Source organism: Pan troglodytes, chromosome 3 (assembly GCF_028858775.2).
Source record: "Pan troglodytes isolate AG18354 chromosome 3, NHGRI_mPanTro3-v2.0_pri, whole genome shotgun sequence".
NCBI lineage: Eukaryota > Metazoa > Chordata > Mammalia > Primates > Hominidae > Pan > Pan troglodytes.
This window is the reverse complement of record NC_072401.2, coordinates 44781415-44808597: the sequence shown is the minus strand read 5'-3', so window position 1 is coordinate 44808597 and position 27183 is coordinate 44781415. Positions and strand designations below refer to the sequence as shown.

At 36.4% G+C, this 27183-nt stretch overlaps 1 long non-coding RNA gene across 1 annotated transcript in view; it reads right to left on the bottom strand.

Moving 5' to 3' along the window:
- LOC107974077 (uncharacterized) overlaps positions 1-26572 on the bottom strand; it is a 40690-nt gene extending 14118 nt beyond the window's left edge. Inside the window, exon 1 of the long non-coding RNA XR_001716624.3 lies at positions 26137-26572. This is a non-coding gene — a long non-coding RNA (uncharacterized LOC107974077). The remainder of the gene's footprint in view (positions 1-26136) is intronic.
- Between the last annotated feature and the right edge of the window lie 611 nt (positions 26573-27183).

Genomic DNA, 27183 nt, shown 5'->3' with positions numbered 1-27183 from the left:
GGGCTGCAGCACTGCCTTAAAGAAGTCTAACAGAAGCTCCCTGAAAGATTCTCAGAGGTTGCAATCCTCAGTAAGACATCTGAATAAAACTCACTTTAATTCTTTAAAAGCCTGATTTTCCTTTAGCTGACAATATACTAGACTCTTAATCACTATTTTTGAGTGTACTTCTTCTACTTTTATTTTAAGTTAACTGTAAAACAGCCTCAGGGCCTCAGACAGGTCCTTCAGGAGGAATTCCAGAAGAAGACATTGTTATCATAGGCAATGATAGTTCCATCGAGTTACTGCCCCTGAACAAAGTCCAGTGGGACAAGATATGGAGGTGAAAGACAGTAAGACTGATGATCCAGACCCTGTGTGGTCCTAGCCAGTGTGTGTGTTTGTGTCTTAGTTTTTAACAAAAATGTTTGAAAAGTAAAAATAAAATGTTGAAAAGAGAAAAAAGTTTATAGAATAAGGTTATAAGGAAAATATTTTTGTACATTGTGCAAAACGCAATGAGCTTGGATTTTAAGCTTATAAATTACTATAAAATCATCAAAAAGATTTTTGAAAGTTTATAAAGTAAAAATGTTACAGTAAACAAAGGTTGATTTATTATTGAAGAAAGAGAAATTTTTTTTTGAGATTTAGTGTAGCCTAAGTATACAGTGTTTATAAAGACTACAGTAGTATACAGCAACATCCTAGGTTCACATTCACTCACTGCTCTCTCACTGACTTATTTAGAGCAACTTCCAATCCAGTAGGCTCCATTCTTGGTAAGTGCCCTATAGAGTTGTGCTATTTTTATATTTTATACCATATTTTTACTGTACCTTTTCTGTATTCAGGCACACAAATACTTACCATTATGTTACACTGGCTACAATATCCAGCATAGGAACATATTATACATGTTTGTAGTCTAGGAGCAAGAGGGTGTGCCATATAGCCTAGGTATGTAGTAGGCTATACCATCTAAGTTTGTGTATGTTCACACAATGACAAAATTGCCTAATGATGCATTTCTCAGAATGTATCTCTGTTGTTAAGCAATGTACGACTGTATCTGGAGAGGCTGAAGAGGGACTGAGAATGTTCCTCCATGGGATATATCTGCCCTCCCTGTACTCTTTGAAGAATAATTACCTTAGCTGAGGAAGAAAATTTTAACTTGACCTACTGAAATTTTTAGATTATAGGTAGATTAAGAACACAGTTATAGGAGGCAAAAGCAAAATTAAAAGTGGGCAAAGGATATGAACAGACACATCTCAAAAGAAGGCATACATGCAGCCAACAAGCCTATGAACAAATGATCATCATCACTAATCATTAGAGAAATTCAAGTCAAAACCACAATGAGATACCATCTCACATAAGTCATAATGCCTATTATTAAAAAGTCAAAAAACAACAGATGCTGGTGAGGCTGCAGAGAAAAGGGAATGCTTATACACTTCTGGGAATGTAAATTGATTCAGCCACTGTGGAAAGCAGTTTGGCAATTTCTCAAATAACTTAATACAGAAGTACCATTCAACTACACTAAATACTAAAGGTCTGTCTCCACCAGAAGAACACTGCAAAGGTCAGAAGAGCTGGCTGTCTCCTTAAATGTGCAGGCATCATTGTAAGGTCACAATCCCATTATTAGGTATTTACCCAAAGAAATATAAATTGTTCTACCATAAAGACACATTCACACGGATGTTCATTGCACCACTATTCACAATAGCAAAGACATGGAATCAACCTAAATGCCCATCAATAGTAGACTGGATAAAGAAAATGTGGTATATATACAAAGGGAATAAAAAAGAATGAGATCATGTGCTTTGCAGCAACATGCATGGAGCTGGAGGCTATAATATTCCTAAGCAAACTAACGCAGTAATAGAAAACCAAACACTGCATGTTCTCACTCTAAGTGGGAGCTAAACATTGAGTACACATGGACACAAAGAAGGGAATAACAGACACCAGGGCCTACTTGAGGGCGGAAGTGGCAGGAGGGGGAGGATCAAAAAACTACCTGTTGGGTACTATGCTTATTACTTGGATGACAAAATAATATGTACACCAAACCCCCACAACACACAATTTTTCTATAGAACAAACCTGTACATGTACTCCCGAAACTAAAATAAAAGTTTTAAAAATATATTATTGTAGGGACTACCAGAATGTCTGTGTCATCACAAAATTAATATGTTGAAACCCTAATCCCCAATATGATGATATTTGGAGGTGGCACCTTTGGGAAGTAATTAGCTCATGAGAGTGGAGCCCTCAAGCCAAGATCAGTGTCCTCACAAGAAGAGACACAAGAGATATGATCTCCATACCATGTGAGGACAAAGCAAGAAGGTGTTCCTCTGCAAACCAGAAAAAGTTTCATCACCAGAAACTAAATCTGCCAGCACCTTGATCTTGAACTTCACAGCCTTCAAAATTGTGAGAAATAATTATTTGCTGTTTAAGCCATCCAGTATATAGTATTTTTGGTATAGCATCAAAACTAAGTACCACAAATATTTATGTGGTACTTTTAGGTGACAGACACTGTTCTAGGCACTTGAATTCATAAGTGAAGAAACAGACAAAAATCTCTGTTTTCAAGGAACTTACATCCTTATATTCTAGGTGGGGAAAGCAGATCATGAATAACATAAACAATAAGTACACCATTTAATAAAAACAGTAAAATATAGTAGCTACTGACTACATGTGAATATTTAAATTAATTAAAAGTAAAAATTAAGTTTCTGGGACACGTTAGCCACATTTTCGTTGCTCGTTAGCCATGTATGGCTAGGGGCTATCACATTGGACAGAATAGAACTAATACGTTAAAGGTGGTTAAGTGGAATAAAATATCCTATGTTAAATATAGTCACTATCTGTTGCTGTACGATAAATTATTGCAAAACTTGCATCTTAAAATAACATAGATCTATTATCTCACACAGTTTCAAAAGGTCAGAAATCCGGGAGTAGCTTTCCTGGGTGGTTCTGGCTCAGAGTCCCTCAAGAAGTTATAGCCAAGTTACAAGTCAGGTCTGTAGTCACCTAAAGCTCATTCACGTGACTATTGGCAGGGGGTTTTACTATCTTATCACATGAGCCTTTCCATAGGGATGGTCAGGACATATCAGGGGGCATCACCCAGAGCAAATGACATGAGAGGAAGGGAAAGCAACACTCCTTTTGTAACCCAGTCTCAAAAGAGACATTTCATCATTTCTGTCACATTCTATTCACTCGAAGAGAATCACTAAGTCCAGCTACACTCATGGAAGGTGAATGAAGCTCCTGTTCTTGAGGAGAAGAGTACTAAAGAATGTAGAGAGATATCTTTGAGATAATCTCAACCAGAGTAACGAGAACTGAGAGTACCAGGTCCAGGAGCTTAGAGGGAAGGAGGAAGCAGGATGAAGGACCATTATAAATACGGTGATTATAGGATATCTCACTGAGAGATGAGAGTTGAACAAAGACTTGAAGTGACAGACCAGAGATAACCTGCTGAGTCCTTTCCACTACTACCCCTCATTTCCTGAGAAACCCACAAGGATATGGGGACTTCCATTTTAAACATTAAAAATAACTTATGACTAAGACTGAGACATAATATTCCTTTTGTGAAGATTCCCTCTAAGTGGAATTTTTTGATGGTTCCTTATGATTATTTGCATATGAGACAAGTACCTACCCAATGCTTTTGGAGAATCCCTAAATGCAGTTTAAAAAAAAAAAAAGAAAGAAAGAAAGAAGAAAAGTAAAGAAAGAAAAAAAAAACCTAAATCAAATAGCTTCAGCTTGAGGTATGAGATGTTTCATTTAGTCTCTTGAATTAAGCATACTTAGAGACGTCTGCATATATTTTTTCTAAGTATGGGTTTAGATTGCCCTATATCAGAAAGTTATCTCAGGAAATAATGATTTATTGATGAAGCATTTGCTCAGAGGAGATATAGACGAGCAAAGAAGTATAGCAAGCAGGGTATGCCAGTCTCATTTTCCCTTCACCTTATTCTGGAAGAAAGCTTGTGAAAAAGGAAAGGGCTTGATGCAGCATAATCTGAATTGAAAATCAAATGATCCAGACTCAGTAAATGTCTTCTTAGAAATACGTATTCTAAGATAAGATGCCAGAGCATACCCTTTCATTATCTCTTCACATGAGCCACTCCACAGGGCTGCTCATGACCTGCTAAGTGGCATTGATAGGCATCATTGTAAGGACACAAGAATTATAAAAAACCAGGAAAATGAGAGGGAGAAAGAAATAAGTGACCTAAAAACAACCAGAAAGCAAATTACAAAATGGCAGTAGCAAGTCTATATCTATCAAAAATTACCTTGAATATAAATGGATTAAAGTCTTCAATCAAAAGACAGACTGGCTAAATGGATTAAAAAAAAAAAGATCCAACTATAAGATGCCTACAAAAGATGTATTTTACTAGTAAAGTCACAGATTGAAAGTGAAAGGATGGAAAAAAAGTATTTCACACAAATGTAAACTGAGAAAGAACAGAAGTAGCTATACTTATATCAGACAAAGTAGACTTTAAGCCAAAAACTAGAAAAAGAGAAAAGGTCATTACATAATGATAAAAGGGGTTAATTCATGAAGAAGATGTAACAGTTGTAAATATATATTTGTCTAACATTGGAGAACCCAAATAAATAAAGCAATTCTGAAATAATCTGAAAAGAGAGATAGACCCCAATACTATCATAGTAAGGTACCTCCACACCCCACCATTAATAATAGATCATTTAGACAAAAAAAGTCAACAAAGAAACATTGGGTTTCAATATACTTTAGATCAAATGGACCTAACAGACATTTATAGAACATTTCATCCAACAGCAGCAGAAAACATATTCTTCTCAAGTGTATGCAAAACATTCTCCAGGATAGATCATATGTTAAGTCACGAAATAGATCATAACCAATTTAAGATAATGAAATTATATCACATATCTTTTCAGATCACCATGGCATAAAACTAGAAATCAGTAACAAGAGAAATTCTGGAAAACTCACAAAGATGTGGAAATTAAATGACATCCTCCTAAACAAACAATGTGTCACAGAGGAAATAAAAAAGAAAATCAAGAAACACCATAAAACAAACAAAAATAGAAACACAACATACTAAAATTTATGGGATGTAACAAAAGCAGTCCTAAGAGGTGAATTATAGCAATAAATGCCTGTATCAAAAAAGAAGAAAGATCACAAATAATCTAATGGTACACCTCAAGGAACCAGAAGAAAAAAAGAAGCAACTAAGCCTAAAGTTAGCAAAAGGAAGAAAATAACAAATATCAGAGCAGAAATAAATGAAACAGGCACTAGAAAAATCATAGAAAAAATTTATAAAGCTAATGGTTGGATTTTTAGGAAGATAAAATTGACAAACCTTTAGCTAAACAACAACAACAACAAAAGACTACTCAAATTAGATCAGAAATGAAAGAGAAGACATCACAATCGAAACTACCAAAATACAAAGGGCTATAAAAAACTACTGTGAACAATTATATGCTAATAAATTGAATAACCTATAAGAAATGGATATATTTTTAGAAACACAACTTACCAAGACTGAAGCATGAAGGAATAGAAAATTTGAACAGACCAATAACAAATAAGGAGATCGAGTGAGTAATAAAAAAAGTCTCTCACCAAAGAAAAGCCCAGGACTGGATGGCCTCACTGTTGAATTCTACCAAACATGTAAAGAAGAACTAATACCAATTCTTCTCCAATCCTCCACAAGTATTAAAGTAGAGGAAATACTTCCAAACTCATTTTATGAGGCTAGCATTACCCTGACACCAAAGCCAGACTACAAGAAAAGAATATTAGAGGCCAATATTTCTGGTGAACATAGGTGCAAAATTTTTCAACAAAATATTAGCAAACTCAATTCAAGAACACAATAAAAGCATCATTCACCAAGATCAAATGGAATTTATCCCTGGGATGCAACGATGGTTCAACATCGTTGAAATGTGATACTCCATATCAACATGCAAATGTGAACATGCAAATCAATCAATGTGATACTCCATATCAACAAATGAAGGATAAAAATACAATGATCACTTCAATAGATGCAGAAAAAACATTTGGCAACCTTCAACACATTTTTAGGGTAAAAATTCTCAACAGATTAATTATAGAATGAATGTATCTCAACCCAATAAAGGCCATATACGATAAACCTGTAGATAACATTCTCAATGGTAAAAATTGGATAGCTTTTCTTCTAAGATCAGGGACAAGAGAAGAATGTCCACTCTTACCACTTCTTTTTAACATAGTGCTGTAAGTCCTATTCAGAGCAATTAGGCAAGGGAAAAATAAAAATACAATTTATCCTAATAGGAAAGAAAGAGGTGAAATTATCCCTATTTACTGACATCGTGATCTCATATATGAAAAAACTCTAAAGACCACAAGAAACTGTTAGAACTGATAAATGAATTCAGTAAAATTACAGGATGCAAAATAAACATTAAAAAGCCAGCAGCATTTCCATATACTAATAACGAACTATCTGAAAAAGATATTAAGAAAACAACAACATTTACAATAGCAACAAAAAAATTAAACACTTAGGTGCAAATTTAACCAAGGAGGTAAAATACCTGTATACCACAAACTACAAAACACTGATAGAATAAATTGAAGGAAGCACAAGAAAAGGAAATATATTCCATGCTCATGAATTAGAAGAATTAATATTGTAAAAATGTCCATACTATGTAAAACAATCTATAGATTCAATGCAACCTCTATCAAAATTTCAATTTCATTTTTCACAGAAACAGAAAAAATATTCTTAAATATATATGTAACCACAAAAAATAGCCAAAACAATCTTGAGCAAAAAGCACAAATTTGTAGGCATCACATTTTCTGATTACAATGAAATTATTGTAATAAAGATAGCATGGTGCTGGCATAAAAACAAACACATTGACTAGGGGGACAGGATAGAAAACCCAGAAGTAAACCCATGCATTTATGGTCAGCTGATTTTTATTGTTTATTTATTTATTTGCTTACTTATTAGAGGCAGGGTCTCACTATGTTGCCCAGGCTGGCCTCAAACTCCTGGGTTCAAGCAATTGTCAGCCCCTCAAGTAGCTGGGATTACAGGCATGTGCCACCATGCCTGGTGCTGGTCAGCTGATTTTTGACAAGGGTGCCAGGAACACACAATGAGGAAAGCACAATCTCTTTAATAAATGGTGTTAGGAGAACTGGCTATTTATTCAGAAGAATGATACTAGATACTTACATTACACCATATACAATAATCAACTAAAATGGATAAAAGACTTAGCTACAAGACCAGAAACTATAGAACAACTAGAAGAAAAAATGGGAGGAAAGCTTCAGGACACTGGTTTGGCTAATGACTTTTTGGACATGACCCCAAAAGCACAAGCAACAAAAGCAAAAATAGACAAATTGGATGGCATTAAACAAAGAAGCTTCTATACAGCAAAGCAAACAATTAACAAAGTAAAGAGACATCCTACAGAATGGGAGAACATATTTGCAAACCATATATCTAACAACGAGTTAATATCCAAAATGTATAGGGAACACAAACAACTTAAGATCAAGACAACAAACAACCTGATTGAAAAATGGGTAAGGACCTGAACAGACATTTTTCAAAAGAAGACATACAAAGAGCCAATAGGTACATGAAAAAATGCTCAGCATTACTAATCATTAGGGAAATGCAAATTAAACCCCAATGAGATATCACCTCGCACCTGTTAGAATAGCCTTCATCGAAAAGATGAAAGATAACAAGTTTTGGAGAGGATATGAGAAAAAAGAACTCAAACATTGTTGATGGGAATGTAAATAAGTACAGCAATTATGGAAAATGGCAGTAGTTCCTCGCAAAACTAAAAATAAGAAAGTCAATGTGTTTGCTTTTATGCTAGCACCATGCTGTCTTGATTACAATACAACCCAGTAATCCAATTTCTGGCTTTATATCCAAAGGGTCATTTTAAAAAATGGAAAAAATGGCATACAACAAACAAAAAATACAAAAGGTAGAAGATGTGGTGCCACAAGTATTACCAAATCTTGATAGGGTGAGACAGATATGGATAGGGATCTGCAAGCCTGTGCCTTCGATAATGACAAAAAACTGGATGCATCAGATCTGTCTGTATCCCACACATATCCCCTCTAGAGGCACTCTGCAACATGGGCCCAAGTTCTACCGCTAGCACTGTGATTCTTTGCCTCAAGGGCTTCTCTTATCACTGGAGTTTGCTCTGCCTAGGAACAGGGCAGTCCAGAAGTGCCAGGGAATTATCACCTCCCCTCACACTCAGAGAATAGCCATCAAGCAAATGACTGGTGAGAGCTGATAAATATGCCAACTCCCTTACTCCTTTAGGGAAAACTATGAGGCCTATGTTCTGCATGGTTATCAAGAGTTCACCAGCAGGATGAAGATCCAGTGGCTCACAGTACACAAGAGGTTTTACCAGCTTCCTTCCCTTCCTGTCTCACTTCTTTACCGTGTTACCCGTGTATTCCAGGATCACACTCCAAATAAACTGCTTACATTTGGATTCTTATCTCAGATTCTACTTCTGGGGAAGTCAAACAAAGATGACAAGGAATGTTATAATGTGCATAGGTCAGGATAAATTCTGTGTCTTGTTTAAAAAATGTAATGGCAGGAGAATAAGGTGAGAAAAATCTTAATAATAGTTTTTGACACAAAACATGGAGGCTGTATCAATTTCCTATCATTCCTGTAACAAACGACCACAAACCAAGTGGCTTAAAACAACACAAATTTACTTCTTATAATTATGGAGGTCAGAAATCTAAAATGGGACAGTTTCTTTTGAAGGTTCTAGGAAGGGAATTTGTTTCCTTGCCTTTCCCAGCTTCTAGAAGGGCCCATATTCCTTGGTTAATGGCCCCACATTACTTCAACCTCCACCTCCATCATCGCATTTCCTTACCTGACCCTGGTCAACCTTTCTCTTAAAAGGACCCTTGTGATTACATCAGGCTCAACCACGTAATCCAGGATAATCTCCTCATTTTTACATCCTTAACTAATCTTATCTGCAAGTCCCTTCTGTGTGTAAGGTAACATTCACAGGTTCTGAGAATTAGGATGCAGACATCTTTGGGAGGGTCATTATCCAGACTACCACAGAGGACTTATAAATGGAAGATATGGCATATAACAATACAAAATAAAGAATAACAAGTGTTATTAGTGCTTGTTACTCTTGAACTCTTATTATTCTTTGGAGTTGGTTAACTCCAAATTTAACAAAAGCAAATAAAACAATATAGCTGTTTGAAAAGATCATAGTCACAGAAATTAATAATTTTTAAGGCCACAATTCTCTCACGTAACTAAATCATTCTCTTTCTTCGTGCACAGCTCTAATATCAATTCAAACAAATGCTCTTCTATTTAATGTATTCTTTTTGTTTATTACACTCCTTTCTCAGGAATTCGGCATTAATTACCAGATGTACCTAGTCACGACACTGATTGATACACTCAGGAATGCACATAGCTTCCTACTGACTCTGCCTATCCTTCTTGATATTTATTTCAGGTTGCCAGTCTTTGTGACCTTGCTTGTTGCTATCGAGGACACAACATGAGAGATTAAAGGATTGTTCCAATTTGCTTGAAAGTCTTGTCTTTGTTATTTAGTCACCAAATCCAATGTGTTTGGTCAGTTTTTCTCTCCCATGAGGCTCCTTATATTCTACCAAAAAAAAAAGTGTATAATCCATATTCCTTGCATGCACCAACACACCTTAGCATTCCTGAGTATGCAGTAGATACTTATACAGCTTAGCCCTTCATTCACTGGGATCAGCAGAGAGAGGAAACAGTTTTGAGCCTGGGTTTTGCAAGCAGATAGAATTTTGATGGGTTTAGTTAAGGGGAATGAAACCTAAGACCAAATTCAAAGTCACAAAAGTTTGGATCATATTTATAAAATAGCAAGAAATTCACTTGGATTAGAACCTTATTCACATTTTCAGAGTTTCTGAGATGAAATTACACAATATCACAAGGGAATCTTAGCTAATAGGCTATGATTTTGTCATTGTGGCTTTTGTGTATTTATGGACTTAACTTGTCTGAAACATAAAGCTGCTAAAACTATTCTTTATGCAGATAGAAGCATAATATCATTATTGTTGGAAAACTTACCTGCTGTGCTTATAAATGCTCTTGTTGACTGCCACTGGGAGGTTCATTATGATAAATTGATTAAGTTTGCAAACTCTTTGGTGCATAAGTGAGAATCACTGCTGAATAAAGATACTTTCTACTTTCTTTCATAAAGAAGCTTTTTTTTTTTTTTTTTTTTTTGCTTACACAATGGTAACCCAGTCATTAAAGAGAAGCCTATGACTTCCACAAAGAAAGCCTATTCTTCTTTCTCTTCTATCAGGTTTGAAGGTAGCTCCTTCTCTTAGGTAACGTCTCTAAATTAAAAAACAAATTAAAAGATGTCTATAATTATATCAAGTAGATCATGTTTCTCAAGCCGTTTACAAAATGTTTTTAAAGGGTGTCTGGTTTTAAACAAAAATGAAAATTAAGACCCTTGTTACAGATTTAAATGTATGTCTACCATAAGAGGAAAACTGGAGGGCAATGGGCCTAACCCAGCTAGCCGATATGCTTGGTTTTGTCAATAGAACGTTTAATATGTCTAAATTTGACAAAGGTTTAGGTAATCTGTCTTCTTAGATAATGGGAGGAACTCAAATTCCTGCATGGCATTAACTGGATGAAATGAATGAGTGGCACCCCAGTGAACCCACCCACATGCTTCCCTGTCTTCTCTCCAGCCCTCTTCACGCCTTTAAGTTTTGTTCCTGGCTGCTGGAGGCATTCGACTTTGTTATCTGATTTCTATACCTGATACTTACGTTGGAATTTTATTGTTTAACGTTTTTGTAACTTAAAGCACTCAAAGTAAGTGCCATATCTCATGTTTTGCATGAAAAGACATTTCAAGCCATAGACAAATCCTTTTGTAGACTTCTCAAAAATCTATAAGGGTCTCTTCCATCCTACTCCCCACACTGCTCTTCATTTGAACCTTCCTCTTAGACTTCTTACAGAGTGGTAAGGAAATATTAGAGACAAGATTTCCAAGACTATGTATTTGTTTGCTGATTGTATAAAGTTGATGAGAGAACATATGTTTCACTCAATTTCATAATGCCACTGGAGAAAAAAAATTGTCCAATGAAAGTCAATAGATTTTTTTTGCTTTTAATCAAAAAAAGAAAAAATAATAATTTGACTCTTGGAATTATAATTTACTTAAGGTTTACTGAACCCTCTTTATATTCAGTTTTCATCAGTAAAATGGAGCTAAGTCCATTTTACTTAGACTTAATATCTAAGACCTAATGTTGTGAGGCTTCTAGAAAGTCTATTGCAAAAGTGGAGCATAGAAAATGTGAATAATTGGCACCATGTTATTATAACAGAGGCTAGATATCTGCCTCTAACCTCTAACTTTTATAAACAGAAACAGTTGCCAAGAGCTAAACTTAGACACATTGCAATGTTAAAAAATTATTTTTGATTACTAACCCCAACCTTACATGAACTCAACCATCTGCTTTCTTTACACCTGTACCCATAAACTCCAGCACAGCTAGAAAAAAAAAATCATGTATCTGGCCAGATTTCACTACAAATTCTGATTGCTGAATTTAAATAGGAGCTGAACGCTATCTAGCAATCCCACCATCGTTTTCCATTTGGCTTGTTCTTCCATTTTCTGCAGAGATTATTTCATAATTTCTCAGTTTTCAAAATCACCACCCCTGTGTCCTGCTTGCTTACAGCTGATGTTCATGCCTCATGCTTCATTGACAAAAGACAATTAGTGTGCCAGAAGCTGCTCATATTCCCGTCAATAAATCTACAGGACACACATTTTTTCTACCCTCCCTCTTGTTCCAGTCCCCATCACAGGCTAATTTTGTCATATCATTACCTTGTTCTGCACTCTAAAGAACTCTGATTCTTGAATATTCCCTCTATATTCACATAACAACCCTGCCTCTCATCTAGGTGTTACCTTTATGCATACAAGTACACATCATTCATTTTAAACAACTACTCTTGTGACGTTATATTCCCTTTCAGCTACTGACCCATCCTCTGGTCTCATCCCATTCCAAATTACATTTCTGTAAAGAGTTATTTCCACATGCTGTGATGTGGTTTGGCTGTGTCTCCCCCAGAATATCATCTTGAATTGTAGTTCCTATAATACTCATATGTCGTGGGAGGGACCTGGTGGGAGGTAATTGAACCATGGTGGCAGTTACCTCCATGCTATTCTGGTGATAGTGAGTTCTCATGAGATTTGACAGTTTTATAAGGGGATTTTCCCCACCTTCTCTCATTCTTCCCCTTCTTGCCATCATGTGAAGAAGGATGTGTTTGCTTCCCCTTGCCATGATTATAAGTTGCCTAAGGCCTCCCTAGCCATGCTTAACTGTGAGTCAATTAAACCTCTTTCCTTAATAAATTATCCAGTCTTGGCTATGTCTTTATTAGCAGCATGAAAATTGTCTAATACATGCCACGTTCACTCCTAATATCCCAATCATTCAACTCATTCTTTGGTGCCCACTCCCTCCATTGGAATAGCTTTTGTCAACCCAACCAAAGATTTCCATGTGGCCTAATTAAAAAGATAATTATATGTCTGTTTCCAAATGTAACATGCATATGAATCACCTGGGGATATTTTTTAAATGGAGGTTCAGATTCAGTAGATGTGAAGTGGTGCCCAAGAGTCTGCATTGCTAACAATGTCCCAGCTGTTCATCTGTGGGCCAATCTTTGAGCAGCAAGTACAAGACCTCATGTTTTTGTTGTTGTTGTTGTTAGTCTTTCAGAGTTTTTTGTTTTCCTGGTTCCTTTTCAACAAAATTTTTTCTTCTTTGTGTTTTGCATGTGACAGCCTTCATATCTTTCAGGTCTTATTTAAAAATTGGCGTCCTCAAAAAGCCCTTTTTAGACAATCCATCTAGAATGGATACTTGATACATTTTTCTGATAGCATTCTATTTTTTTAATTATACTCTTTTTGTTTTCTTGTTTTTCGCTGACTTCCCCACTAGACTGTAAGCTCCAGGGAATGAGGACCATTTCTTAATTATTCACCACTCTAGCATAAAGTTAGGCATGTGGTGGGAGCTTAGTAAATACCGACATATGAATATCCATATAGGTCATTCTACAAGCTTATGCTCCTTGAGTTCAAATTGAAGGTTGGAAACCTTCAAAAGTACATTTGTTGATCTTGGTGATTTTTTCACCTGAACTCATTACTACGCTAGACTTCTTGCTCTGGTAAATTTCAAACATTTGCCTCCCATGACTCTCCTGTTTCACTTCCAACTTAGTGATGCTTTAAAGTTAAAGGAGAGGTAACCCTCAACTCTTCCTGGAAGACTTCTCAACTAATACAGCCCAGTGGCTTCTTCTCACTCAAACTTTCGTACTGTTTCTACCACTTGTGGGAGTTCAGCATATAATACCACAAATAGGCCAGTGTTTTCCTTGCATTAGGAAATGAAGAGGATTAGGTTGGTGGAAAAGTAATTGTGATTTTTACCGCTACTTTTAATAACTATTAGGTTGGTGCAAAAGTAATTGCGGTGCAATTTGGTTGGTGCAAAAGTAATTGCACCAACCTAATAGTTATTAAAAGTAGTGGAAAAATCACAATTACTTTTCACCAACCTAATTCTCTTCTTCCTTAATTTCCTGAAGTTTAAAGACAATATTATAATAACGGTGACAATTTACTAAATACCAATCACCTGCCAATGTTTTACATAAAGAGCTTTTAATCCTCAGAACAATTTTTCTTATAACTTACTGTGCTGATTTTAAAAACAAAGAAAATGTGGTTCAAGATATTAACTCCCCAAGGTCACCTGGCAAAAAGTGGGAGACTGTGAGCACAAAACCAGTGCTCCTTCCACCATGATGCATGTTCCAATTAACCCAGGCCACCTTTCTCCTACCTAGCTATCTCCAGCAACTAGCATGACTTCCTCACACTATAAAGGTTCAGTGACTTAGCAAAAATCCTGCCTCATGTCCTTTCTGCAGCATGAACCAGAAGGAAACTAAAACAACTAGAAACTCCCTGGGCCGGGTGCGGTGGCTGACGCCTGTAATCCCAGCACTTTGTGAGGCCGAGGCGGGCAGATCACGAGGTCAGGGGTTTGAGACCAGCCTGACCAACATGGTGAAACCCAGTCTCTACTAAAATACAAAAAAATTAGCCGGTTGTGGTGGCGGGCGCCTGTAATCCCAACTACTAGAGAGTATGAGGCAGGAGAATCACTTGAACCTGGGAGGTGGAGGTTTCAGTGAGCCGAGATTGCACCACTGCACGCCAGCCTGGGTGACAGAGCAAGACTCCGTCTCAAAAAAGAAAGAAAGAGAGAAAGAAAGAAAGAAAGAAAGGAAGAAAGAAAGAAAAGAAAGAAAAGAAAAGAAAAGAAAGAAAGAAACTTCCATAGCCCCTTTCTTTCTCCCAGAGGTATCTATGCTAAACAATGTGTGCCATCAAGAACCAACTGATATTCTTATGTTGCCATTTTTGTAATCCCACATCTTAGGCAGTGAGAGGAAACTTATGAAATCTTTTTTTGAAAGACAATATAGTAAAAGTTGTCTCATTTTTATGGCAGTTTTTGGAGAATATTTATCTTGTTTGATAGATAGTTAAATCTTAGAGGAATTTAGGAATAAATACACAATAATCATTTTCTTCCTTAGAATTTCATGAATTTTGCCTCTGGGAATAAAAAGAAACACGCTTGAAATAAGGGCCATAATGAGAAAAAATGTATTTCTTCTCAGAGGAGAGCAGGGAATCAATTTAGTCCCGAAGTGGAAAGGGAGGTGGAAGCAGGGCTCCCTGTGCTTTCTAATCCCTTCTGAGTATTGTAAGGTTTTATTTAGTGGAGCAGCCAAACCCTCAAACTTTTCAGTAAACTTTGAAAATTTTTTTTTTTTTTTTTTTTTTTTTTTTGAGACGGAGTCTCGCTGTGTCTCCCAGGTTGGAGTGCAGTGGCGCGATCTCGGCTCACTGCAAGCTCCGCCTCCCAGGTTCATGCCATTCTCCTGCCTCAGCCTCCCAAGTAGCTGGGACTACAGGCGCCCGCCAACACGCCCGGCTAATTTTTTGTATTTTTAGTAGAAACGGGGTTTCACCGTGTTAGCCAAGATGGTCTCGATCTCCTGACCTCGTGATCCGCCCGTCTCGGCCTCCCAAAGTGCTAGGATTACAGGCGTGAGCCACCGCGCCCGGCCTAAACTTTGAAATTAAGCACACAGTTGGGAAGTATATTCTACCCAGCCATAAAAAAGAAAACAGGCCTGTCTTAAAAGTCAGCATACTCTAGTAAAGACATGGGAATTACCTGCTAAAATCATACTGAATTGAAAAACAAAAAATAAAAAATAAATAAATTCATGAAAACCTTAAAGTGATAAATCAGAACCCAGGCAAGTCCCTAAGCAGGAAGCTGTCTTAACAACTAGAACTAAAGAGACATCAATTCCTGGTAAACGGGCCTTCACTCCCAGAGCAGATATAGATAGCTCAGAGAGGGCCCTCAGAAGAAACCACCAAATAGATTCTTGTTTCTTTCAGAGTCTGTCTTTGCTGTATAGGAGCAATTTGCCCTGACATAAATAACTCCAGGATTAATACTCAAGGGATTTTAGTGGGTATCTCTGTTTTGTTTTGTGTTCTGTTTATTTTTCCTTCTTTTTGAATTCACCCTGCCAATTCCCTTTGTCTAAAATGACTTATAAAATGAAGCTGTGTTCTTTAACGCTATTGACCAACACTATCGGGGCCCAGATAGCAAAGGTAGCTTGTCCCACAGTTAGACACTCTTATGGGGTGAGAAAGGAAGATAATTGTCTAGAGACTCCTTCATTAAATAGTAGAATATATAAAAATATTTTTAAAAAATTGAATATGCTCAATAACTTAGTAAATCCTTTGCGTTTGTGTTCCATGTAACAGTTCTAAAGTTTTCATGTAAACAATCTGAAGGTCTCAATGTTTGTTTCTAGTTTTAATTTTTAGTCTCCCAAGCCTCTGACCAGATTTGATTCTTTTTCATATCCTTTCCCTTTTTCTGTTCAGTATTTTTCCAGAACCAATGTCAAAAGGGCAGCAGCAGTGCATAGAAAAGTAACAAATTGAATAATCCAGAAATGAAACAGTTTTCCTTTAACAAATTTCTACTTATGTTACTAAAAAGAGGCAATGTCAGAAATATATTTTGAATTACTTGATGATTGTTTTAACCAGAAATTGTTTTCTCATTCATTTGGGCCATTATTGTAGAGTATTGAAAGGCCCCAGGATAGGGCCAAGGAGGTAAAGAGAAAGGTGGAGGATGGGAAAGAGAAAGAAATGTGGACAACTGAGGGGGGAATTTTTTGATTGTCTTACTATATCCATGAGTGGCAGGAATCTTGAATATCTGTTCACCTTTTTTCCTTATCCTGACACCATCATGTAAATGTATCCTCCTGCGCTCTCATCACTCCTACCTGGCATCCCATCTAGAATGCCTCAGGCCAGCTTTTCCAATTCACATAGGTGTGATGTTCCTGATTAATGTGCGACTAACCCTAGTCTTTGCTTGTAGAAACACAGTACTCATCTGTAATTTGCCAAGATGTTTGCCAGCCACTTGAGAAATAAATGAAGAAATAATGTTTGAAACATGAAGATTATTTAGTCGACTGACTAAATAATCAAGTGAGTTCTTGGTCAAGACAACACTAATTAACTTAGGAAAATAGCCAATGACAGCATTGCATTTCTCACTGCATCTCTAAGTGTTAAACTTACATAAACGTTCTATATCCTTTTGGACTAAATGGACACATGAAACACCTCTAAATAAGAAGAAGCAGTAATTATCACTTTCTTTAACTGACTAAATTCTGAGCTGAAAAAAGTGTTCCATAGACAGCTGTAGTTTGAACAACAAATAGTTGATGCTGATTTAATATCAAGCTTTGGAGATTTGACTTACTTTTGCTTTGATAAATATTGAGATACTCAGGCAGGTCTTAAAGAATCAATGTCTTCTACTTGCACCCAAAGTAGTATTAAGTCAAGTCTTAAAAATAAACCTGTCTTTGAATAAGACAAAAGGACTGGAATCTGTCTTTTTTTCATAGATGCTATTTCCTGTGACAGCTCAAGTCCCCACTTTTTACTATTATTAATATTCCAATCATTTTGAATAACTTCCAATCATTTTGGATTTGTATTTAATTGATATATTTTAATTTGTTTAACACTGTTCTTTGAATATTGTGCCTAAAAAGTGTCAGAGGCGTTTGAACCAGGGTGACTCCATTTGAGTGAGGGCTTGAAAAATGAGGCTGGGATTTGCTGAGCTGCCTACCCAGAAAGTTAGGCATTCTTTACCTCCAGGTGTTTACAGTTAAGGAAACTAATAATGTTTACTAAACAGACCCAGACTTGGGAGTGTCCAGATATCCTGATATCTGGAGAACAAAGGCATTCCTAATTTTGCTTTAAAGATAATGATATTGATTCTTGCAAACTATAGTAACTAAGAAAATTAATCCTTTATCACAAACCTTTGTAGCAGAGCACATCTCCCCACGATCTCTTTTTATCATACATATATATACACACACAAGCGTTGTACCTAGGGTGGGTGCATTCCTCCTCTTACTTTCGAGAATGTCCTACTCTATGGAGCAGCTGTACTTCTACCACTTTGCTTTCTTAATAACAACCTTGCTTTTGCTTTGCACTGTGGACTCGCTTTGAATTCTTTCTTGAGCGAGATCCAAGAACCCTCCCTTGGGGTCTGGATTGGGATCCCTTTCCTGCAACTAAAGCTTTGAGGGTTGACAGGAGATCAAGAGAGAAGTGTAACATCTCAAAGTCATCTTAGTCATCATTTTCAGATCTTAATTAATGTGCAAAATATCTAAGAAACCAGAGAACACTAACTTGGAAAATACTATAAAAAACAATTCCTCCTCCTGGAGAGAAATACATGACGCTCAAGTAGTTTGATTTTATAATTCCTTAGATAGTTAGGTAATTACTTACAAATGATCATCAGAAATTTGAAATAAAGTTTTGGGGTATAGGCTTATCTAACAGGGTCGCTTGATCATGACTTTTCATCTCTGAAGATCTTGGGTCAGGAATACTACGTGTGTCAGCAAAGCAAGAGAAAGTGTCCATGTGCCTCTAGCAGGGGTTCAGCCCTTTGCAGGGTTCTGCATCTATAAGAAGGTCACATCACAGCTGGAGAGGCAGAATCAGCACAGTTTTTCACAGGAATGACTAATGTCTTTTAAGAAGGGGTACTGCCTCACTGAAATTAGCAGGCAGTCATCTTTCATATTTGATACTTTCTTGTATTTTTTTTAAGTATAATAAAACAAATTACTGTCACAAGTCCAGCCATAAAGAAGCAGAGTAGTGGATAGTGGAGCTTTCGGATAATGAGTTGGTCGCTTCCCACTCCCATCCTGATCAAACCACAGAACAAAACGCTAATAATAAATAATATAGTATAGCCAGCATCATTAATTATAATATAGATATCAACTGAAGTCACCTTATCTTTTGGAGTGCAAATAAAATTAGACTGAGTTCCTTACCTTGTATTTTAGGGAGACTCTAATAGCTTCTAAAAGATTTTTGTGACTTTGTCATGGAGGCATATATATGTATAGTTTTCTGTTTAGTTAGGGTTCTCCAGAGAGACAGAACCAACAGGAGATAAATAAATAGATAGATAGAGCGATAGATAGATAAGAGGGAATTTATTAGAGGAATTGGCTTACACAGTTACGGAGACTGAGAAGCCCCATCATAGGCCACCTGCAAGCTGGAGGAGACTCTGGGATGCTGGTCGCATGGTTCAGTCCAAGTCTGAAAGCCTCAGAACAAGAGAAGCCAATGGTGTATTTCTCAGTTTGAGGCCAAACATCTGAGAACCTGGGGGACTTCTGGTCTTAAGTCCTGGAGTCCAAAGGTCAGAGAGCCTGGAGTTCAAATATCAAAGACCAGGAGCAAAAAAATGTCTCAGTGCCATAAGAGAGAGAGACAAAATTTTTGTTTTGTCTCTTTTTTGTTATCTTTTTTGGTCTATCTGGGCTCTCATTGGATTGGATGGTGCCTGCCCACACTGAGGGCAGCTCCTCCCCATTCAGCCTGCTAACTCACACCCCAGTCTCCTTTGGAAACACCCACAGACACACACAGAAGTAATACTTTACCAGTTCTTTAGGTATTCCTTAGTCCATCCAAGCTGACAACTACAACTAACCATCATCTCATCTCCAGCTACAAATTCCAATATTAATGAAAATCTTGAAAGAGTCTAGCACAGAAGCATGAGGGAGGAACATGATTGGCCTGTCCAAGGAACCAGCAGGAGGCCACTGAGGCTGGAGAGAAGTAGCCAAGGAAGAGAAAGAATTCAGATAGATAGAGGTGTCAACATCATGATGGGTTGGAATTTTGGTTTGGAAAAACAGTGAATATTGTCTGTGGGGCAGAGACTTCTGAGAACACTTGAGACTACAGGAATCTGACTTTTTCTGATAGCCACATTTTGATAACTAGAATGGCTCCAGAGTGCCACACTGTTTTCTCTCTTCAACATTCTGCATGCTCCTTTTGTCTGCTCAGTCCTCTGTGGTGAGGCCCATACAGGCTTTGGAGCAGACGCTTGCAGGGCAGAAGGCTGGCCAGTCTTCATTTGGTTCACCGTTGTTAGCCTCAACTGATCTGTGCAGTTTTGCACTGGTCTTAAATACCTGAGAATGCTTTGGGGTATTTGGCTCAAGAGCAAAACAAAAAGGTATATTTTAGCATTATTTCAACTAATAGGTCTCTGCATGTCTGTGTCTTTTGTAAACAGTGTTTTTTTGTTTTGTTTTGTTTTTTCTTACTAGAGATGGTTGTTTACATTTGCTGTAGAGATACTGGGTCTGTGTATCAGTATCTCAATAAGCCTGAAGTGAAGCTATTAAAAATGAATGGCTTTATCTAAACCAAGGTTTAGTTCCAACCTCTCTCTCTCAGACTGAGTAGCAAACAGTTATCACTTCACAAAGACTTTTTAAAAATATGAACAGCAAATGTACATTATTTTCACTTTGTACTTCCAACATTTTAAAGTTGTTTTTTAAGATTCTTAAAAGGACTGCTATGAAAGCTTTTTTAAGCTTGGAAAATTCAATGTAGTCATGGGTACCTTTGTGAAATTATTGTTCTTCATGCTAAAATCTAAAGTCGTATGAATTTTGTTTTGTTTTTCTGCCATAAAGGATGTGTTATAGTCTAGCAGGTATCAAAAAAGCAGCTGGAAGACAGTCAAGGTGAGTTTTATCAAAGATGGTAGGAACAGAGAAACTAGGTATATTAGCAGGGTGAACAACCATCAGGGGAGTTCCAAAGAACAGACAGAAGGGGAAGGTACCTACTTATGCTGATAGTTGAAAAGTGGTTAGGAAAGGGGTACAAAAGATAATAGAATATAGGCAGAAATCCTACTAGGGAATTTGGCTACATGGACAGGAATATAATCGGAGAGCCTAAAGTTAGCACGTAGGATGCTTTCTCTTAAAAACAATGAAGAGACACATACAAACTTTAATACCAGAGGAATCTGAGCTAATAAGTAGACAAGATCAAGGTAGGAATTCTGGCACTGTAAGAAGATAAACCTGTTACTTGAGTGTATTGAAACACTATATGCCTGGCATTGTGCTAAGTTCTATGAATAGAACTATGAAGAAGATGAAGTTTCTTTTGTTTGAGCTCTTGGATTGAATTGGAAAACATATTTGTTTAAAAAATATTTATTTAATGGATGGTTGCATACAAAAGACTCATTTGTTATAAAAAGTGATAATGTTATGGTAAAAATATGCCTCGGGTCATTATGGGACTATTTATAAGGAAAAGATTGTCTTTGCCAAGGGAAATTGAGAAAGTCTTCCTGGTAAATATTGAAGTCTTGTATCTAAAGTCACATAACAATTTAAAACATGTAAGCTATTCTGCAGTCTGTCAAAATTAGTAACCACTGAGTGAAACTGTTAAAGCCAGTATGTATGGCTTGGGAAAAAAATAACTTTTTATGGTAAAAAGAGCACAGACTATTACACCAGGTAAACACTGAGAGAGTTACAACATCTCTTGGACTCAGAGGTTTGTGTATTTGTAAATCACATAGAGTTCCACTGCATTCAGTAAATGGCATTACCCATTTTCCAGATTGTTAGGAAATTGGAGTATCAGCTTTTCATCCTGTTATGGTATGTTGATAATATATTTACATGTGTACATATAGATTCAGGAAAAAATTGAGCTCAAATTTAAAACTGTACTTTCTGGAGAATATAGTAGTAGGACTGCTATGTAATTATAATAGCTACCTTTCTAGGAGTAGCAAAGAATGCACTTAGCATATATATATATATATATATATATATATAACTTCCTTATATATATATATAACTTCCATATATATATATAACTTCCTTATATATATATAACTTCCATATATATATAACTTCCCATATATTATATATATATATAAAGGATGTTTTATATATATATGTATATATGTGGTATATATGGTAAGTTAAAACTTTGGACTTTACAGAAGGCTCTTTACAAATCAATGTGAATATATTTTTATTACTATAATAGCCAAAGATTAATGCCTAGTCAAAAGTTTTTGTAGGAAAGCCAAATGCAAAGAAAAAAAAACCTAGTCAACTTGTTTCTAAATAAAAAACTATACTGCTTAGCACTATAATCATTTCTATTTTATGTATTGTTTTTCAAAGAAATATAGTAATGTCCTAATAAGGAATAACTAAGAAATATTAGAAAATCCTGTCCTCTGAAAATAAACATTTGATGGATTAAAGGCTCCAATGAAAGAAATACAGGTACTTTCCAGGTAGAACATAGGGTTAGTTATGTGAATCAGCTCCATATGCCTCAAATGTTATTCAGAAATAAAACAAAGCCAAAACACAGAGAATTTTGGGTTCTGTTGATAACTCCATGATACCCAGTTACTCATACATAATAAAGAGAGGCTTCTCATTACGGAGAGAAATGTAAGCTATTGAGAGAGACATTTTAATTATTCCAAAGATATTTATTGAGCCTCTATGATATGCCAGACAATTTGGTATGTCACAGAAACACAATGGTGAGAATGGCAGATTGTGTATTCCAAAACTAGCTCCCACTGCATGCTCTTGTTAAAATGTAAGTTTTACATTCTCCTCAGAGAGAGGTGGGGCCCACATTTTCTCTCTTTGAATCTGAAGCGTGTGACTGCGGTGAAAGTGAGGCTATATAACTTGTATGGTTAGATTATAGAAGATGACAGAGCTTTTGACTGAATCTCTTTGAAAGCTTGTTCTTGGAATCAAGTAACCCCATGGAGAGGCTCACGTGGAGTGGAAGTGACAGGTATCCCCTATTTGCAAGCCACATGCATGAGTCATTTTAAGCTGGATCCTTGAGTCTAGCTCAAGTCAAGCCATCCCAGCTCATACCACATGAAGCATAAGTAAACTTTACCCACTGAGACTACCTATATTGTAGATTTGTGAGCAAAATAAGTAATTATTGTTGTATTAAGACCCTATATTTCTGATGATGTGTTACACAGCTAACTTGTACATTTAAAAAATGAGCCAGATTTGATTCCTACTGAAGTTTACAGTGAATCGTGAGTGAAATTAAATGTGCAATTATGATATAATGTGGAAAATGTCCTAATAACAAAAGCATCTTAACATATGGGTATATTTAGGGAATGTATTATAGTGTTCAACAAAATAGCTTCCTTGAAGAAGTAACAGCAAAGGTGAATGAGCAATCAATGAGATGAATGAGAAAAGGGGGCTACATATTTTAGAAATAGAAAGATAGTATATCTAATATGTTAGGTATTATTTGACGAATGGTGTGGTGATAAGGGTAGGAAGCATGGGAGGAAAAAGAACAGGGAGAGACAAAATATAAAAAATGAAATCAGGTCAAGGAGTTTGGACTTTATCCTAAAAGAGATGGTGATCTAATGAATATTTTTAATTAGCTGAGGACTCAGTCAGGTTTTCTGTTTAAAAAGTTGAGAGTTGAAAGGGGGCAAAACTAGAGATGGGCAGATAATTTAGGTAGTAACAATAATCTAACTTTTCTCTATCTGCAGCGTTTCTCCTCTTGGTTAATGGCAACTCCATCCCTATAGATGCTCAGATCAATAACCTTGGAATCATCTCTGACTCTCTTTACAGCCTCTACCTAATCTATTAACATTTGCCAATTCTGCCATAAAGGCTAATAACCTTTAATAACCTTTAAAATATATCTGCAATCTAATGATTTTTTACCATCCGCATTGCTACCAGTCTGGCCCAAACCATTGCATCTCACATGAATTACTGCAAAAGCTTTCTAAAAGATGTACTTGCTTTTACTTTTGCCCCACCTACTGCATGGTCATTCTCAACACTACAGTCTGAGTAAATTTTCAAAAGCCAAAATCAGATCAGCTCACTCCTCTGCTCAACTACATGCATTGTTGCTCATTCTGTGTAGGGTAAAAGCCATAATCAATGACCTAAAAGGCTGCTCATAATATGTCCCCCTGTTTTCTCTCTAACTCTGTCTTCAATTCTTGTCCCTGTTAATCATTCTGTGTAAGTCTCACTGGGACATAAAAATGCAATGGGGGCATTCCAGGCTTGGACTTTGGTTTTAGCTGTTGTTTCAACCTAGCAGGCCTACCCGCAGACATCTGTGTGGCTACCTTCCTCGGTTTCCTTAAGTCTTTGATCAAATCTCAGCTACTAAAACTGCACTCAGCATATCTCTCATTTACCATCCTTTGAACTCTTTTACTGGGCTCCACCATTTTTCTTTTTCTCAAAGCATGTATCACTGTATAAAATTGTACTACATAACTTATTTATTATGCCTACTGCTCATTTTCTGTCTTCACTTCTATCTGCCCCCATTCTTGATAAAATGTAAGGAGGAACAATGACAGCTGGAATTTTTTGGTCACTGATGTGACAAGTTACCTTGAAAAGTACCTGGCACAGAGCAGAAATTCAAGTATTTGTTGAATCAATGAGTTAATGAATTAGTAAATGGTAATAGAGATGGAGGAGCTGCTCCTATTCTTTCCAAAATATCTTCTATAATTTAACATAATTTATGACTTGTCATTTTCTGTCCTGAAATTCTACTGCTGCACTGTTTGCATTCCTTTTTCCTTCTCCTCACTGTGACTGTCACTGGAATTTAATCAACTATCAGAGCCATTTTGGTTTTTTGGCCAGACCAAATGCCAGCTAGAGCATCTCAAATAATAATACTCATACAATCCTAGTAAGCAAAATAGGAGAGGCCTACATAAGGTATCAAAAATTTAAGTGGCTTATTCAAGGTCACTTTTTCAATCACTATAGAGAATAACCAGCACTTTAAAGGGCAGAATTTAAATTAAATGTATTTCAAGGAATGTATAGGATGATGAAAAGTGTACTGGATAAAGTTAAATAAAAACAAGCGTTGGGTTAGATAAACACTACCTATGTAAATGATAAAATGGTTCTCTCCCCTGTTATACCACAACTCTATTTGGCTCCAAACATCCTATGTCTGATTTCCATTCTAGACTGTCCTACTTGAATCTCTCTGATACCTCGCACTAAAGGACAGCTTCCTCAGCCACCCTACAGAATGAGTGACAGTTCATTGCCATCTCATATTTTACATAATAACTTCTTTTTCATTGCTGTTGAGTGTGTATTATGTATGTGTTGTACATGTGCTAGGCTCTAAGAATGTAATAAGAAATAAAGACAGATGATTTATTTGCTCCTGGAAGTTCTAGTCTATGTCTTCCAATAATTAATGTAAGCAACTGTAGTGAATTAGAGTTCAGTTACTACATCTGCCAGTTACTACAGCTATGCTTTACAGATACTGATATCTTGATCTTCCACCTCTTACCCTCATACGCTGAATATACTAGAAATAATGAGGTAAATAAATACAGTCTTTACTGAGCAATTGTTCTGGTCATTGTTCTTAGTGTTGGAATCAACTGTAAACAAGATATATGTGGTTACTGCCCTCATGGGTATTCCAAAGTAATTGAAGTAGATAATAACCTGTCTTAAGCCTGAATCAGTGAAGCAAACTTTCACACAAGTTTTATAAACTTTGATGATTAAATATTTTATCTATCTTTCTTCATTTTCATCACCTGAAGGTGCCATGAAAACTACCAAGGGTGAGGAGCAGGAATAAAAAAGTTAAGTGTGAGGTCTTCACTGGGGCTTCCCTGCTTTCCTGATATTGATGTTTTTTCTACACATCCAAGTTCTTCTGGTTCTGAATATCATCAATCATCCCAGAATTTTCACTATCTATTAAATCTGGTGTGTACTCTTAATGCCCAGCCTCTATGAGTAAAAAATCCTAGGATTTATAGATGGTATATACCAGAGAGAGAAAAGTCCATGTCTGTATCATGAGAGCCACAAAAGTAAAATATTGTAGGAAGGTATTCCAAGGTAAATAGCAAAGACGAAAAGAAAAAGAGTCATTTTAAAAACAAAAGGTCATTCAAGGCTAAAACACACTGAGACCATATTCTGCTTCAAACTAGAACAGTGCTGCACAATTTGAGTAATATATAGACACCTTTTAAGGAACAACAATACCTTCCTCCCCCGACTCCTATCCTGTGGGTAACTTTAGTTATTGTATTAGGTTTGTCAAAAACATTAAAGCATTGATACATTCCTTATGCTCATAGGCATTACATAACCATATAATTAAAATCACAAATTAGATACAAACAGGCCATAAAACCAATAAAATGAAAACATTAATATCGAAGTACTGTTGTTTCTAGCCAAGAGGAAGTAATAGGGAAAGCATTTAGTCTCTCACCTGAATGTGTCTCAAGACATTGGAAATCAGATAGTGAAAGAGAGTGATCTCAGCGCAACGGGAAGCAAACACGATCAACTTCGCAACTGCCCAGTCTTGCCACATGCAGAAAGTTTGCAGGCTGCAATGTAGGGAGGGAGAAGCTAAGCAGATCCTAGCCATCTCTCTCAGTTGACAAGACAGAGCTGGGATTCTGAGTGAGCCAGAGTGGGCAGGCATTTGTAGGAAAAGGAAAAGAGAGCAAAAAGCTAGCAGAGAAAGAACTCTAGCCATCCAGAGACAGTCCACCACCAGCCTTTAGATGTATACTGATAAACACAAGCATGTGAGAAAATGATCCAAGGCTGGGGAAAAGAACCATCCAAAGGATTAGAGTAAAAATCTCTGGAACATGCACTAATAGTCCCTGTTTCTATCAGCTAGAGTGAGAGATGGCATAATTCACAGGCCATCAGAGGGCATGTGAAACAGGCTTTTGCGACACTTTGTTCCAGTCCAGTGCAAATAGTTTAAAAGCAAGATACACAGGGATCAAACTGTTTCCAAGTTAATCAACTATGTTCCAGAACAAACTCAAAAATATTTCTAGTAATACAAATGTATCTTACACTCAATAAGAAAAAATTGCAATGTCTGGCATCCCATCAAGCATTTTCAGGTATGCAAATAAGCAGAAAAATAGAGCAAAATGGTGAAAAATTATTAAAGCAATCCAGAAAGCAAACAAATGATCGAATATTTGCACCCATTAGCAAAACCAGAATGACGCTTTTTGTCAGATTATAAACACCTGAAGGCCTGGAATTACATTTTGTATTTAATTTATAAATCTCAAAGGGAGAGAGACCTGTAGTATACTTGACCCATCACGGAGGGTGACATGAATGCTAATTTATTAATAACCTGCATGTATTATACAATAATAAATTTTTAAAAAATTGACCTCCCATTTTACAAAGTACATTTATATATGTTACCTTATTTGTTCATAATATAAAACTGGAGAATAGAGCCATTTACACAGAATCTGATGCTAGGAGAGGTTAA